Here is an 18,260-nt window from a genome sequence, read left to right as displayed (position 1 = left end):
TCTGTGTTCTTGGGTGCCACCCACTCGTTTGAACTTGGGGCAGGGAGTGCCGGGCCTCTAGAGTGGGCATTTTGGAGGAAGGGGTGGGGGCCAGGCTCCATGCGGGGCGAATTCAGAGAGGAGTTCCTCGTCTATGCTTCACGCTGGGGCTTCAGGGGTTACCACAGCCCTGGAACCCCTCATTCTGGAGTTCCTGGAATCGAGTCTCACGCCTCAATCCTCACGTCTGGGGCCAGATGGATTCCGTGTGTGGCGAGAGCTCATCTGGAGAGCTTTGACCCGTGGTGTCCTGCTCCTCGGATAAGGAATCACGTTCTCGGCCCATAGACATGCTGCTCTGGCATCCAAAATGTGCTGGGAGAGCCTTCTGGGTGCCTGCTGGAGGCGGCAGGTGTGATTCAGGTGGGCGGTAGAGTTTTCTGCCTTGCCGCACCCACTCTTTTATTTCCCAGAATCAAATCGGATGGTCCAGCAGGCATCGCTGCTGGCACACCCCCTATTTCCATTCTTTTTTCTTTTTTATCCAGTAGATTTGGGACCCCTGGAAGCTGCTGCCCAGGTGTCGGGGTCAGCACTTTTTGTCACCAGCGGGGTTCCAGGCCTCAGACCCCAGTGGCCTAGAAGTCGTGAAGGGTCGATCTGTGCGCCCTCCTGGAGACCAAAGCTTTCCATTCAAAGAAATAGGATCACCAGCCTCATAGCTATTTTTCTCGAATGAAAAGCTAGAAATGAATTTTTAATGGAATGTTGGAAAGCATTTCTGTTCTTTGTGCACTATTTTTTACATCTTTCCCAACCAGGGCAGTCACACCCAGGGATGAGCAGCGCCCATGGGGAACGCCTGCTTTGCACAGCATTTCAGCTCCTAAAATATCTGGGAGTAGACTAGGAACCCCCTTTTCTTCTAAAGCCAAAGGGGAAGTTCTCTGGAATTTTCTGCACGTGCAAAGGTGGTCTCCCACCCTCCCCCTACCTAGGACAGTTTCAGGGAGTGGCAGTAGTTCAGTGACCAGCAGGGAAGAGACAGAAGTTGAAAAGCTGTAGGGGTGAGAGGTGTCCACAGAATTAATGTTTTCACTTTGGCACCCCCTGCTCCGCAGGTGACAGGTTCCCTATAGAAAGGACACCCCGTGTCCCAGACAGTATCTCCTCCTCTATCAGATCTTTTTAGGGGGAAGGGTAAGAAATCTGGTGCAGAGACTCTGTTCTCTCTGCTGCAGTCCATTTCGGCGCCAAGGTGACAGGGAGATGGTGGGAGGCGCAGGCTTTCTGGATCAGGCCCCCCATGCCTGGCATGAGGACTTGGGGAGTGGGCGCAGGCCCCATCCCAGTCGTCGACCTGCTGGAGTCTCTGACATCTCTTCTGCCACCACCATCCTTCCCTCCCTCCTCTGATCAATTATATCCACCAGCACATTTATCTCTCTTGCAATATGGAGAATTCATATTCATATCTTGGTTTTAGCGGTCTGACACTGATTAATGTAATACTTGCCGTGGCTCGGAGGGGCGTGCCACCCGATGAATCATGCCCTATAAAGTTTCAGTTGTCCTTGTAGATGGGACTCTGCCAGAGAGTGAGGAAGCAGGAGAGGGAGGGAAGGAGGGAGGAGGACTGAGAAAGAGGGCAGGGTGAGCCATGGCGCCGGGGTGCCCTAGGGCTGGCAGTGCCCTGGGCCCTGACGTGGAGGGCTCGGCCGGCCCTGCCCCCTCTGCCCAAGCCCCTCTCCTGAGCCCAGGACTGTGTTCCAGTCTTCTCCAGCCTTCTGGATGGCACGAGGAGCCCTGAAGCTGCCTGGCTGCCCTGAGGAGGCAGAGTTAGGGTAGGGCTGGGGCTGCCTGATGGAGACTGTGGATGTATGGACACTGATTTGGGGAGATTGGATGCTGGAAAGCTCTCCAGAGAGAGTGACAGGGCCCAGTTTACCAGTGGGAATGAGGTTTTGACCCTGGGGCACCCAAGTTAAAGGTGGGAAAAGAGGGAAAGAAGCCAAACCCACGGAGGGTTACTGGGTGGGGAGCTGGGGGTTGGCTCCTTGTAAGTTTGGGGTGCAAGGAGGTAGAGACTTGGAAGGCCCATCCAGCCTCCACTGGTCTCTGCCCACCGCCTGTGCTGCATGGGCCACATCATAGGACCAAACAGTGTGCCGTGAGGCAGCCCGGCTCTCAGGCCTCCCGGGACCCAAGAAGGGGAGGCTTTGGGGTACCTGACACTGAGTGTACCTTCTGGCCCTGTGTCTTGCCAAGTCCCGGGGAGGTGGCAGGGGGCAGCTAAGGGATGTGGGGAGAGACCTGCTAGCATCTTGCTAGCCCCAACTGCAGGTGGTGGCTCCAGGTGGGAAGGGCAAGTGGGGGAGGGTGTGGTCCCAGAATAGAAATCCAGGGTGGGTGGCCTGGAGCATAGCTGGGAGGTCTGCGGTGTCCTCTGGGGGTGGTGGCAGAGCCCAATAGCCGGAGGGGTCCCCCGAGCCTGTGTGGAGAAAGCCAGGCCCCCCAGAAAGCTTTCTTTCCTGGGCTCTAGCAGCCCTCCCTGGGGCGTGGGACGAGTGTCTCCCAGTAAAAGTGGCACAGCAACCAGCAACTGCCCGCCCTGCTCTTTTCCAGCACCCCACTGCGCCAGCGGCTCTAATTATAGCTCCAGAGCTGAAAGGCCTCGAAGGTCATCCCTTGGGGACTGCTGGAGGCCTTTTGTGCCCCAGCTACTGAAGCTGGATGCAGACCCCCTTCCCCCTCCTCATAAGGACTTCTGGAAATGGGCCCGCTTAGGGCGGCCACAGAGGGGGACAAAAGGAGCCCACTGACCTCTCAGCACAGCCAGCACGAGGCCTGGGGCCCACAATACTTTGAGAGGCCCACGAAAATGTTTTAATGTCTTTTCAAGTGAAAAGAAAATAGTAACTTTTAGGTCGAAGCAAGTGTGTTCATAGATATCAGTGTATTCATCTTTATACCAACGCCGTTGGAACCTGCTTGGACGCTTGTTTTCAATGGAGCCAGAGGCTCACTGCGCAGGAAAGTCACTATGCTGCCCCGGCGGAGGACGCCCTGGAGCGGCCTCAAATTCTGGCATGTCCTAAAGGAGAAAGCAGAGAATTGAGGTGGTCTAAACCCGAGAGAGGAGCAAGGGATGGAGCCGCACGCCTCGGTGGCCTCTCCATCTCACATGCCCGGAAGCAGGGACCCAGGGGCACTCAGGCATGGGTTCTGGGGCGAGGGGGTGGGGGCGCCCAGGCCCGTAACCGCAAAGGTGTCCGCACTCCGAGTCAGCGCAGAAAGCACCGCGCAGCCCCCACTGCGCCAGGCGCCCCGGGAAGGAAAGGCGGCGAGGGGGCAGTGGCCCCGGAGTGGGCAGAGGCCGCGCGGCCCCCATCCCCTGCGGCGGGGCGCCGGTGGCAGCCCTTTCTGCGCGCTGCTGTTTGGCTCCTGAAGACGCCGCGGGGGTCTCTGATCCCCTAATCCATTTACCCAGCGTCCCGAGCGCCCTGGCTGAATGCGGGGACACAATGGCGAGGCGGCACCGGGGGCCCGGTTGGGGGAAGCCGGCGCACCCAGCTAGTCCCCCGCCTCCGCGTCTGGTCGCCGACCTCATCGGCCCACTGCCCCCGCGGCCCGCACCGCCGCTGCGCCCTGGGCTCGGTGGCAGAACGAAGTGGTGGGACTAACCGAGTTGAAGTCGTCTGAACCGAAGGGCTGTTTTTTTTAATTCCCCCTACTTCAGACTGCCCTTTCGCCTGGGGAAGAACTCGCCGCCTTTCTCCGCTGCGTATTCAGGTCTGAGCGCAGGCGCTCCAGGAGGGGCTCCCGCGCGCTGGGAAGGTCACGCAGGCGGCTGGCGCCCCTGACACCCGGGCGACAATCCGAGCTGGTCACTTGCAGTCTCGGCGCGTCTTCCCTCTGTGTCTTTTCCTGTTTGCTTGTTTGTCGCTGCTGTCGCTTTGTTATTGAATTTTAAACGTATGCTTAATTGCCAGGTCCTCGGATAGCTGCAGCAACGTCTGAAAATATTAAATACATCTGCGAGACGGTGGGCAAGAGAAATTAAAAAGGTGCTCGCTGCACTGAATGCTAAAAAGATCGCACAATGAAGTGATTAACATTTTTATGAATAAAATTAATCACGCATTAACTCTTCAGCACACTACATCTGAAAGCCAAATGTGGCCGCGCAGCCCCCCTTCTGACACCCAAGAACTTCGGAGGCCCCTTGGCCCAGAGCAAACAGCCAGCCATTAGGAATTTCAGAATATTTATGAGAGGATGAGTCACTAAAAGATATCTAAATCTGAGGCCAGGAAAATAAAACCTCCAAAAATACCACCACCGTCAACACACATAGGGCAAAATTAAAAAGCAACCATCCTTTTTTTCCCCTTCAGCAAACTCTCAATCCGAGGGGCCATTTCCATTCTCAGATATGCACATGGGCTTCTGTGGAGCGGGTCAAGGAGGGCATCAGGAGGCAATGTGGCAGGCCGACAGAGGCCCAGGCGGGGCCCTCATCCTGGGCCCACTGCTCTGGCAACCCCAGATCAGATTGGAGGGCAGAACTTCCGCATTATTAAAATTTCCAGTCTTCCAGATAATAAAGTGCGATTTCTCCTCTCCTGGCCTCCCCCCTCCCTCCCTTCTAATCTCTTGCCGCTGTGGTTTTGGGATTATTCCAGCAGGCTGTACAAAGGGAAGCGAAGGCATCTGAAGTGTCATTCTACGGCTGTGGCAAAGGAACAGCATTGCCATTTTGTGATGCTCCCAGCTCATGTGTGCAGCAGAAGGTGAAATCAAAGGAGCGCCCTTCCTCAGTTCTACACATTAGTTTTCACCGCTGTGGCGAATTTCTCTGAGCTCCGTGAACCAATAAGACAACGGTCCCTGTTTGAGTTGATATATTAATATTTACTGAGGATTTGCAAGGTCGGGGCTAAATGTCAGCAGATTGCTGGGGCAGTCCTGTGGGGGATAATTACACAAATCTCACAGCAGTGCAGTCTCCTAACATCTTTATTAATCTTTCTTTTCCCCCTACCCTCCTGAAAGAGTACATTGAAATATTGCTTTTGAAACCTTAGAGAAGATTCCGGAGGAGGGTCACAATAAAATACCGTGTGCTGGCGACGTTTGCTTTGGGAGGGTCTCATGGACCCCATCCTGGCAGATGCTGGTGAGGAGGGAAGGCTCTGGTGTGTGAATTATCACCACGGGGTTGCGATTCTCACCTGCCCCACCATCAAATTTATCCTGACCAATTTGCCAAACGCAGTCACTCTTTCTGAGATTTGATCCACGCCCTGGCTGAGCCCGCGTGGTCCCCTCTGCCGAGCGAGGCGACTGCCGGCTGCGTGTTCTGGAGGCCTGCCGTCTTTAACGTGATTACAGCGCGCGCTTTAGTACAAGTTGGACAATTCTCTTTAATAAGCTTCATAATTAGTGTTGGGAGGCCTCATTACAAGTCATAGCCTGTAGCAGTCCTAGGCCAAACCGTCCCCCGCAATCTGATTTATTTTTTATCAGGCAGCAGAAGCTGGCTGGAGTTGTTGTTTGTATAATGGGGACCTGCATCAGGCTCCCAGTGTAAAAATACCACCAGGAAATTAATTGCTTCTGTGTGGATTCACCGCAGATGTGTCCTGTTGATCAGAATGGTATATTTTTGACTTTGCTATCCTGCGGTGAGTTGTAAAAAAATAGAATGAAAGCCAGCAATGCAAACATATTAGCATCACTATAGATTCAGTATGGCATAATTGAAAACATGGGGTTCAGAGGAGGATGGGCAGGGAAAGTTCAAGTTTCTGGTAAGACGTTTTCCTTCCTGTCCTCTTTCATGCAGTTCTTATTTATTTGTTTATGTATGTATGTATTTATTTATTGCTTCAAAGTGGAACCATCTCATGGCAGGCACGTGGCTGGAATTTCAGTCGGTTTCTGGCTGAAGGATCCACTTGTAATAACATGCACCCTAAGGGGGGTGGCTGATCCCCCTGCCCCCCTGCGCCCCAGCCTGACGCCAGGCCCCTGGTTGAGTTCAGTGGTTTGAGACTCACAACCACGCAAGGTCACCAAGAGGAGGGCGAATCTCAGTGGCTTATCCAGGCTCCACCCCAATGGTGCCTCAGGCGGCGCTGGGTGGGTAGGCCTTGTGTGTGCTCTGTGTCTGCACGTGTGTGTGTTTCACGTGTGACTAAGCCGTGTGACAGATCTTTGTCATATTCTGTCTGTGTTGCTCCCCGGGCTCAGATGTAGATGAGTGCAGGAGGTGCCCTTCCTTCTCTTCCCTCCTTCATCAGACCATTTGATCCCTAAGAAATCTGATTAGGTTGTGATTACTCCTTCAACATAGAATATTTTAAGGATATTTTCAGACTGATTAGTCCCTGAATTAGAACTGTCACTTGTATGTTCTATCCTGGCATGGACAGCCCACTGCTGGCGCTTCTATAGGGCTCACCATCCACAGTTTACCTCTGGGCCCCATGTCCCCTTGTCGTTTGTTTTCCTAGAGGGGTTTCATGAGCTTCGCTCTCCTGCTCCTTCTTTGTGAGGCCATCTGAGGTCAGCAGCCTGGTTTCCTGGCTCAGCAGTGTGCTGGGATGGAGACTGTGAGTTTATCCTCAGATGCCTCAGCGGACAACACCTCATTTATCCAAACAGCAACAACAGCAAATGCTAAATGCAATGTCATGATAAGCACAGTGAAGCATTTAGAATGGTGCAAGAAAATAAATGCATTTCCTACACAGAGGAGTGTCGCTCTGACTTTAAGTGCTCCTACAGGTGTTTTTGCAGCAGCAGTGAGAATAATCAGAGGCTGGGACCTATTGGGTGCAGTATGGGGGAATTCTAGTGGTCCCTCTCGGAACCCCATAACGCACCACATTACAAAGGTCTCATGGCCAGTGAATGCCGGTGCCCGAGCTTACAGGTGGGCGTGGGCTCCCAGGAGGAGAGGCACGTGGGTCCCTTGCTTGTTCTGCTGAGAACACAGCGGGCGAGGTGGGGTGGGCACCCCCTCCCTGTGTCCACACAGAAAGCCTCAGGTGACCTTCCTGCTCTGATGGATGAGCTCAGGGAGCTGCCCAAGTTGGTGCATGTGCACACACGTGTGTGTGTGCTTACATGAGAAAGAGAGACAGGGAGAGGGAGAGAATGAGGCCCAGAGCTGTGTGTCTCCTGTGCGGTGCTCTACTCTCCCTCTGTCCTCCCTCCAGACACCTCTCCCCCGCTCACTATGAGAAGGTACAGTGGGACCCTTAGGGAATCCTGTGGGAAATGCATATTCCCCAGAACTCCCTCCCCAATTCCTGTTTCAGCAGGTGTGGGGTGGGGCCCAGTAATCTGCATTTTCAGTCAGGCTAATTCTGAAGTTGATGGTGGACCCTCACTTGGAGAAACACCACATGGCTCCAAAGATGCATTAGACAACTTCCCGCTGAAGAATCAGCTGATAAAATGCTCTGGCGTCCCGCTTCCTGGTTCATTAACCCTCATCTGGGCCCAGAACTGGAAGGTTCTAAAGCACTGCAGAACCAGACAAATTCATCTTTAATGATGACAATTATTCGTGCTCACCAGAGGGAAGAGACCCTCTGGGGCACCCTGCACTGCACAGCCTCCACCCAGGCCCTCTGGGGCCACACTGGTCACTGCAAACATGTCCACAGCCGTGTGTAGCTGCACGAGGACAGCACATCTTCAGTGGCATCCAACTGTGTCCGTGGCCAGCAGGCCCATTTATCAACTCCTGGCAGTGAAAAAGGAAATGCTACAATGTGACCTGCCCCCCACGAATGGCAGGAACTTAAGTGTGTGGCGGTTCCTACATTTGTCACGCAGCAGCAAGACTTCTGGCCTCTCGGGTCTCCAGATGGTCCACCCCGAGGATCTCCCCTCCATCTGAGGGTAGCTGACTGTTTGCGCATATAGTTAATCTTTACTCATGCATAACATTTTCCTTTTTTACTATTCATGCTGTTGAGAATTCAAAAGGTAGATGGCAATTACCCAAGACATAGCTAAATGAGTGCATGAGTGACAGTTTTTTATCCTGTGAACAACCAAGTCGAGGATGTCTGATGGAAAGATGTTGTGTGGGGCACCTCCGGTTACAGGGGTGATAAACTCCTGTCGGCAGCATCATCTGAGTCCAACAGGAGAGCTGGGGCGCTGACCACAGCTGGTCTCCACGAGAGGGATGAGGGAAGCTCACTGAAGGACAGCCTTCCAGGGAGAGCAGAGACGCAGAAGAGCATTAAAGCGCCTGCACCCACTTTCCTCTTCACTTCCTCTCCCCACTGCACTTGAATTTAAAAATAAAGATGGAAAAGAATTTCTTAGCCAAGTTTGAAACCAGGCTAATCTTTAGGGACTGAAGTTCATTTTCTCTTGGGAAATATTTCTTATTGTTTCCAAGAAGGAAGGTTTTTTTTTTTTTTTTTTTTTTTTTTTAACTATAAGAAAGACCCCAAGCCTTCTTGGACATGAAATGTCTGTTAAAAACAAACAACATTTTGATAAGCTAAGTATAAATGAATCAGAAACATATGGCTTTGATGTTCCCTAGAAGGCTTACTTTGAACCCCAAATATTTTTAGAAAGTTTGAGGTGTTTAAACGCTGCACAGTTGGGTACACCCAGCCATAATTTTAAGGGGATGAACTCAATGCACATGTTTCTGATATATTTACAATTATCAGAGTCAACTGTTCATTTTGAACAGCTTTTGATGTGCAAGAATCCCTCTGAGGCTTTAAAAGTCATTCTGCAGCCTCTTTTCTCTCTGGCAGCAGAAGGGGGGTTTGTTTCCCAGTGTCCCACAACCTCCTTCCCCAACGCGGCATATGGCTTCAAGGCTTTAACTTGTGCGTTTCAGGGAGAACCAAACTTGTAAAAATGCCTTTTCCGTGTTAATAACTTGCTAATCTTGGAAGGAGAGGCGAGAAAACATCGGGCAGATGGTCATCCCTGCTGACCTCTGTGTAGCAGGTGACGAGCATCCATCGCTCAGCTAGGGGAAAACACTCTCTGAAAATTCTGTGGGGGGATGGAATTTCACTAATGTAATTTTCATTTTGGTGAGCCAGAGATCAGTGCTGGGGCCATGTGTTATGGTAAAAGCAATTCATTTTATGGGTAGTTAAAACCTATCCTACCATTATGAAGCCTTGAGGAGATGCCTTCAAATTGCCTTCCTGTGGGAGCATGTTAACCACACGTATGCACCTATGTAGGCAGACCAAGGAGAACGTGGTGAATTTGATATTAGAATAAGGAATAGAAACATTATTATCTTGGACCTTAATTATGATCATCATAATTCCTGACATTTGATGAGCAGTTGCTGAGTGCCTGGCACTATTTGTATTTTATGTGTGGCTGGATTCCATCCTCCAACCAGGTGGTGAGGTTGGGGCTAGTATTTGCTTAATTTTAGGGGTGGAGGGGCTGGGATACGGAATCCCCTTGGAAGCCCAGAGCTCTAATGGCTCCTCTGTGCTGCCTGGATACCACCCCTCCGGGAGAATGGGAGAAGGGGAGGCGCTCCTGCTGCACGTTCCCCGTGCACAAATTGTCTTTCAGAGGTTTTAGGGTTGTGGGAGCTCCTTTACTTTGGGAACTGTCACATGATGTGCTCCACCCTCCAGTAAAACTTCCCAGTTCCAAGATGGACCTCTGTCAGCCTCAGACCCTCCACTAACCCCTGGGGACAGAGCTGGCCCATTCCAAAGGCAATGTCTTAAAATTCTGGTTGTAATTTTTATGTCATCAGTAGGCAATGCTATTTTTTTTTCTTGATGTCTTTTTATGCCCAACTAGGATAAGCTGGCATGTCATTTCCCACATTCTGTGGGAAGAATCCATTTGTTTTCCATGGACACAATCATTTGTCCTAAACCAGGGTGTCCACAGTTCTAAAACTTGCAGTCTGTTCTATCTTCTCGGTTCTCCAGGTCTGCCTTCCACCAAGGCAAAGATCCTTTTCTCCTCTGGGCTCCTCACTCCTTGCGGCTTCACCTGTCCCCTCACACTTCCTGTGGCTCCTCACACACCACTGAGGATGTCCCTGAAAGTGCCACTGATCAGTTACAGGGCTTTCTGGGAGCCAGGGAGGTAGAGAAAGGCTGGAGGAGTGAGAGCCGCCTTTTGCTGGGAGGAGGTGATGGTCTGCCCATCCTGGGACGTCATCCACTCTCGTGACTGTAAGGTTGGTCTAAGATATGAGGGGTCTAGTGAACTCTCTAAATGGTACCTCAATATCAGGTGCTTCAAGTTCAGTAAATGAAGTGTTGTGCAGTGTTTGTGTGTGGGGGTGTGTGTGTGCATGCGTTGAGGGGTGGTGTGGGAAGGTGCAGATTAGGAGACACAGGTCAGTGTTGCTAATGTGGGCAGTGTAGCTTCCAGACCGTCGGCCCTCCTTTTCCCTCCTTCATCCTGGGTGGAGCTGTATTTACCTGGAGAAGGTTTCATTTCCCAAACTTTCTTTATCTCATTTTCATAGACTCATGGGCTCTGTGAGGCATGCAAAGCCTCAGTGTACAGGTAGAAGATAGAATCCCATGTGGTAAAGTGAGCTTTCTAAGGACCCGCCAGTCTCTGTCCACAGATGGGGAGGAGGACCAAAATCCCATCATGGAACTACAGTGGCCAGTGTGAGCACACGATGAGCAGGTGTGAGGAAGTGTGAGGCCCTGTGTTAGCACACCTCGTGGGACTTTAGGAGGGTGAAGAAACCTGCATGGATACAGAGAGGCAGGGAGCAGGGACAGACAGTCAGTGAACTGGGTACAGTGCCTTTGGGTTGACTGGGCTTGGCGCACTCAGGCCAGGTGCAACTTCTGCCCCAAAGGGACCCGTCTACTCCTCCTTTCCTGGGGTCGGCCTTCATCCCCCGTGACTCTGGCATGACCCGGCAGGTGGTCTTCATTGTAGTTAGAATTGGGCCAGAGCAGCTGCCACGTGTGTCATCCTCGTCCCCTAGCCTCCCGGCACCTCCTGGCCTGGCCATGATGTTTGTTGTTACGATGCTGACTCCACCATCGCCGCGGTCCCGATCCAGGCAACAAGATCTTTGTGCCCTCTGCATATGCACAGCGCCACTTTCCTGAAATACTGAGACTCAAGGACTGTCACTCAGAAAGACTTTACTAGGACCTGCTGAAATTCATTCAGCTACTAGCAATTCATTTCTGGATCAATACTGGGCCAAATATCTAAATAGATTCAAAGTGCTCCGTTCTGCAAGAGAAGTCCTGTGCCCTGGCCCTCAGCTGCTCTGCTTTCCCTCTGAGACTGAGACCTTCTCAAGGGTGGGGCCCTTTTGCAAATCAGGCAGTCAGTGTCCTTTAAAAGGTGGATCCTGAGTGAAGAGTAGCTGGTGATGACGCCTGTATCTTCCTCATCACACAGTGTACGTTACACTGAGTGACTCAGAGATGGTTTTGTATACTCCTGTGTTCAAGAGCTACAACGACTTTAGCTATTTTACTTAAACACTTAATTCTGGTGGCAAGGGTAGGCGGTCATGACGGCCAGTGGAATGTTAAAGCAGCTGGTTCCCCATTACTGAAATTATAGCTGGCAAGTCACTCCCGCGGGTGCCCACGTGACTGAGAGGCAGAGCCGAAGGAGAAGCCTGTGGAGCCGGCGGGGTAAGGACCTCCTTCCTCAGGACGTTTCCCCATCTGCAGTGTTTATCTTTCAAACATCCCGTGGACCATGCGCGTGAGTGAGGCTCCCACTTCGCGTGCTTCCTTATCTCAGTGCTTTGCTTTCTGGGCCCATCGCAAAGGCATTCTAAGGGGTTTTCTCCTAATTTTAATTACAAACACATGGCTCTGGAGACAAGGCAGCCTGGTTTCCTTCCAGCAGGGCCGAGTCCTCCCAGTTTTCAACAGATGGGGCACATTCTATGATAACTTTCCAAGAGCCTGTGGTGGCCGGTCCTTCTTCCACCTGTGGGGAAACCCCTGAAATATGATTTGTTACCAGCCCTTGGCCCTTACTCTGTCCATCATGAGAGCATTAGCCGGCTGAGTGCCTGCGACCCCCAGGGCCTGGGACAAGGGGTCTCGGGGGAGCCCACGGTGACACAGCATTCCTGTTGGTTGTAGGCTTGGTCCCTCCTTGTATCAGATGAGAAACTTTAAAAATAGGAACAACTGGGGATTCTGTTCTTCCAAGTTTGGTTTCAGATCCCTCTGGTTAATGCCATTGGTGGAACAATTAGCTTCTGTATATTTCAGGATACAGGAAGGACCTTGTAGGGATCTTACTTAATTGTGTGCTATATTAATGTTATATTGATTATGTTATTGCCTGTAAATTCAGTCGCTTAATAAAGCTGCAGTTGTTTTGCAATAAAGTTGTGTTAGCAGTCAATTAATGGGTGTCTGGGGGCTGACAGCTATGCACAGGGGGCATTGGCGCTAAGAAAAATCATCCTAGGGCTGAAAAGCATGGGACCCAACAGAGAAAATCGGTAACTTATGCATATGCAGGAATGTATGGATGTATATGTATATAGTGGGATTAAGGAAAAAGGAAAAGCACCTACCCCCGGCACTTATTTTTAGCACCTGGGTCTGGATATTTATGAACGGCTGCCTGTATGGCCAAGCTCTAAGAGGCACTGAGGCAGCATCTGTACACGGGCAGATGACTCTTGATTTAAAAAATACAAGTTAACGATAACTGCCAATATTGAGACCATGTGAAGGCCAGGGAACAAAGCATACTTTCATTGCTCATCATGTCAACATCCAAGTTGGAGGAGCACATGCACCATCCAGAGGAAATGCCGTCGCCCTCTGAAGCTCACATCTGCCACTAATCTCGTTCAGCATGTGGTCCGACTTTTATCTCTCCACCAAAATTTCGTGTCCTGATTTTCATATCTGATGCTAAATTCAGGTCACTACAAAATAAGTGCAACTCTTTATTTCTTTCCTGTCTTTCATGATATGTCCAAGATGTGTGTCCTAACAGCAGAACATGAAATAAATATTAAAGTTTTATGAGTGTATTTTTAATAATACACCATAAGCAAATGGAAAATCAGCCATTCCCCAGTTTGGATAGTTTATCCTTCCCATAAATGAGAGTGAGTTGTCAATCATATGATGCTGCTTATGTAATTTTGTTTGGGGGCAGGCCAGCGCCTATCTATCATGACTATGTGTCTTTGACCATAGGGGTGATGCCTAAGAATATATAATCTAGTGATCAAAAATGCAACTTATTACCATGGGGAGCATGTCAGTCACCAACCTTCTGCCACAGGAGGATTCCCCAAAGGCCCTAAGCCTTGGGTGGCTAAGGGTTACCTGATTCCAGTGTCAGCTCTTGTCGGTGACAAATAACATCAAACCACAAAGTAAACCACGATATTTCCTCCAAAGTTCCAACTGGGCCTTTCAAGAATGCATCTTGCTGTTATCTTCTGTGCCCTGCAAGCTAGTTTTTCCTATGGTCCCTAACTCTACAAGCTTGGTCCGCACCAGCCTTTAACTGCACACAGCTAGTCATTCCCCAGACTCCATGTGGGTGTCCAGGTTTGATGGCTTCCCAGTCTCTGAATTTCCTTTCTTCATCACTGTCTGTAGTCTAGATATCAGTTCACTACAGAGCTTTGAAATGTCATTATTGGAGAATGCGTGCTCCATGATAAGCCAGATTCGTGTCCCCTAGGCTACTGTCCTTTTGATTCTGAGGACCAACCCCTTTGGTGACGGCTGGTGGGCATTTTGAGGTATAACAAAGATAGAAGGAACAGGCCCTCTTGGCACTAGCAGTGCCCATCGATGGCAGTGCAGTGCCTGCAGGCGTCTGCGTTGGCTTCACTTAGTGGCAGGAGTGAGGTGGTATCTGAACATTACCCTTGGGATCATCTCCGGTGATGATGTTCAGCTCACAGGACATCCGATGCCCCTGACTTCCACTTGGTCCCTTATTACTCTGTCCCCTTCCTATTACTGTTGCCAAATCCAGTCATCATAAAGAGGTGGTGATACGAATTTCCTTACAACTGGGATGTCGGTCAGACAGAAACGTAACCAAATTAACGTGAATTTATCCTGACGTCATGTTTTCTGGACAGGGCCTGCAAGGAGTGAAATGGGGCAGTTCAGGAGAAGGGGACCAGGGTGAGAGGTAGCTTCTGGAACCCTCTCGGGCTCTTGTGGGGACCTGGCTGTTCAGAGAGCAGCTCCTGCCTCACACTGTAATAACACTTGATGAAGTTTTGTCATGTTCAACAATCTCTGAGCAGGAGAAGGAAAGCAGATAACAAAGCTCATGCATAAATCATGTGTGTGTGTCTGATCACCGCCCAGGATGGGAGAGAGCGACTCCACCCACCGTGGGTTTTCTGAAAGCCTGAGGCACCGGCAGAGGCAGGGACGTAGACCACGGTGGCCACTGCTCTGTGGCAAGGGGCTGCGTGGTCGGCCCAGGTGAGGAGGGGACAAGGAAGCCACAACCACCCCCCCCACTCGTGATGTGCCACAGGCCAGCAGACACATTGTGAACGGGGCACACCAACGCTGAGGCCTCTCACTGGCCTTGTGTCAACCCACGGACGTCACTTAAGCGGATGACATGTCAGGCACTGTGAAGCAAAGAATCAAAAGGACTGTTGATTTTGCTTAAAAAAAGCTGCCTTTTGGGGTCTGCTTTCCTTTTCAGGTCTCTCTTGGCATAATTCTTTCCCTCACGTTTTCTTCTCAAACAAATTTTTGCCTAATTTGTCACTGAGGAGCTGGCTGTAGCTGGTGTCTTTTGAATCAGCTGCAAGAAAATATGGGGTCAATGTGGTGAATCAAGTCAGGGCTGGTATAGCCTTTACCCTGGGGCCATAAAGAGGTACTAAGTGGGCCGCTGTCCACTGTGGCACGAGAGGAACCGGCGGGGCGCACAGACGCCCTGAGAATAAAGCGTGGTAAGGGCTCCCAAGAGGGACGCATGCCCTCCAGGTGACAGAGGAAAGTCAGGAAGTCAACCTGACGTCAATTTATGTTGTGTCTGAATAGCACAACTTGTATCTTAAGGTGCATTTCTGGAGAAACCTCAGCAAGGAATAGTTTGAACTTGAGGTGCACCTGTCTCGTTGATATTAAACATGAATTTCTTTGTATCCCAGACACAATACCTAGTCCTCTACAGACTCAGTGTGTGCCCTTGGTTACATCACATCTGGGCCTCAGTTTACCTGGAGAGGAGCCACTACTCTCTTCCTGGCTCAGTCGAGGTGGTGTTTGCATTTACGAAAGTGTTGGTGACTGTTGTGCTCTTTGTGGCTCTGGTGAGAGAGACTGAGCCGGACACCACTGCTGTTGTCGTTTGAAAGAGAAAGACGTTAATCCTAAGTAAAGTGTGAGATCTGAATACAGGATGACACCCAGATGTTAGAAGTCAAAAAGGAGAGGACCTCCTAAATTAAAGTTTAGTAGACTGAGTCTTCTGATCAACGGCACACTCAGTGCCTTCAGTGTGTGCGTCGCAGGGGTCCTAGGAGGCCCTCTGTAGAGAGCCAGCTCTCAGCACCCCCTCCCTCCACTGGGAGGATGTTGGCTGCCATATTTATTTTAATGTGAATTAGAACCAACTCTGATGCTGTTACAGGTGCAACTGGGTTTTCATATCTTTGGAGGAAAAATTTAGGGAGAAGAAAATCAGCAAGCTGAGAGTGTGCGTGACAGGAGTCAGAGAGCAGGGGGTAGCGCCAGCCCCTCCCAGCACACGGAGCAAGGGTCTGCACTCAGAGCTGAGAGCACGGTCAGGCCAAGGGGCCACTGAGCACTGTGGTTCAGTTATCGTCAAGGTCAGAGACTTCTCACAAAATCATCTGCGTGTCTAAGACGGCAGAGGTGGGTGGCTTGCGTTTCCCTCCCTAGGAGGCCCGTTGAGAAGGCTTTGGTCCCCAAGCCGTGTAAAATACAGGGAGAAAATCCGATTTCCCAGCTGGGCTGGTGGGCCTAGCACCTGCCCCAGCTTCACTAAATGCAAACTGCTACATTGCAATCACAGGAAGGTAAAAAAAATGTCTACAATGAGCAACCCATCAAGAGAGGAAGCAAGTGGCAACAAATGAAAGTCTAAAACATTCAGAGAGCAAGGAAGTTCATCTCTTAGGGAAGTGATGTGGGATTGGTACATTGACCTGGACCAGCCTCAGGGTGTCTGGGGTCATTGGCAAGCAGCCTGAGCCACGTGCATCTTGGGGAGCTCACTGGGACCTATTTGTTTGAAATGGGGCGCCAGAAATGGGGCACAGAGTCCTGTGTCATGAGACCCTGAACCTCAGGGAACCTGGAGAATTGGATGACCCCACTTATAGGAGCAACCTGGCACCCCACCATTCAGGGACATGAGCCCATGGAAGCACAGCTTCAGAGAGGCACAGCCAGCACTTCTGAAACAGAACAGCATCACTTATTGGTTTCCATCTATGCAGGTAAAGCAAGCCCAGGATGGGGTCATGTAAAAGACCTAATCTCCACCATCCGTTTGTGCTCAGCCCCGTAGGCCGATGGATTGTGCACGCTCTGGATATTAGTCTTATGTAGTGGATTGACAGAATGCACATTACTTGGTGGGGATGTTTTTCATAATAGCCCAAATGACAGGCTCCCGGGAACATAGGGTCATTTTTGCTTTTTGCATTTCAGGAAAAAGAAATACTAAATTTGTTGGGTTGTTTTAAAAGCAAAATGCCTAATTTATAGATGCCTAATCCAGTAGATTGGTGATCATAACCATGGAGTTAACAGGATGGAGCTGAAATGCTCACTCGTCCTTAGAGAAGGGAAGCACCGAACCCTGTGTGGTAGCTGAGGCCACGGGTGTCCCCGGGACAGGTTCTGCACAGCGGATCCTGCGTTTCATCCCCACTGAGACCTGGGAAGCGAGTGGAGTCTGAAGAGGCAGCTCCATTGTCTCAAAGTAACTGGCCTTTCTAAATCCTGGTGGCCTCCCAGGTGTCCACCAAGGTATCTCCATGTTTGACCCCGCCCCTTGCCTCAGGCTCTGCGTGTGGCCTCTCTTCTTAATTCTGCAGAAGTGGCCTTTCTCCAAGGCAATTTTGACTTTTAACCCCAGAGCAATCCAGGGGCATTTTTCCTCTTTATATTTTTTCAAAAAGAAAAAGAAAATGAGAAAAGAGTAAGAAGTATAAGGAAGAAGAGTGTATGGAAGTGTGAGGAGTGACGAGAAGAGGACAAGGGAATTCTGGAGAGTTTCAGGGAATGATCTGTGCTCCCCACACAGTTCATGAGAGTGAGACGTGGGAGCAACTGAAAGGTCTCAAAGGAAAAGATGCCTTAAATCGGTTTTAATCCACCCAGTGGAAGCATGTGTAGGCACTAAAAAGCAAGTTTCAAAAGAATTTAATGGTATGAACATATTTATGTCTTAATGCTAAATGACAAAAGATGGCTACCGAGTTTATTTGTGATTTGACCCCAATCCTGAATAAATACACGTGTAGCCATTTGTTTCCTAGCGTATCACTGAAAAGAGCCTATAGAGAAATTTGCAAAAAATATTAACTGTGCTTTCCCTGCTAAATAGTGGGATATTGTTAATTTATATTTCTTCTTTACTCATGTGAATTTCTGACTTGTGTGTGTGTGTGTGTGTGTGTGTGTGTGTTTAAGATTGGCTCTGAGCTATCATCTGTGCCAGTCTTCCTCTATTTTGTATGTGGGATGCTGCCACAGCATGGCTTGATGAGTGGTATGTAGGTCCATGCCCTGGATCTGAACCTGTGAACCTGGGGGGCTGCCAAAGCAAAGCACACGAACATAACCACCGTGCCACTGGGCCAGCCCCTCTGACATTTTTTAATGAGAAAGAAAAGTTTTGTAGTCAGAAAAAAATGTAATAATGCAAATATTTTTGGAATAAATTCCACTTCAAGTTATAACATTAATTAAGCTCTCTCTTTATGAGATCGGGGCTTGTACTAGAATGTCTTTTAAAATCACTTGTGATCCTTGTGTGTGCGTCCCAGCCCATGAAGGCAGGTGCAGAATGAATGCAAGGCGATCACGTATAGATCCGCTCTCACACCGTGTGCTGGTGTGCATCAAGAATAGCTTGTGGGAAAGTGAAAATGAAGAACTTCACATTCCAAGTGCTGCTTGAAGATGAAAATCCATCTTGTATAGACACACTTGGACCTGAATATGTGCATTCTGGGGACCAGTATACATGGACCCCACCAGAGGCATGTGTAGGTGAACCACATGAGCGCCTTCATGCTCTCGTCC

Source organism: Equus asinus, chromosome 10 (assembly GCF_041296235.1).
Source record: "Equus asinus isolate D_3611 breed Donkey chromosome 10, EquAss-T2T_v2, whole genome shotgun sequence".
NCBI classification, from domain to species: domain Eukaryota; kingdom Metazoa; phylum Chordata; class Mammalia; order Perissodactyla; family Equidae; genus Equus; species Equus asinus.
The sequence above is the reverse complement of the archived record's forward strand: the minus strand, read 5'-3'. Positions refer to the sequence as shown.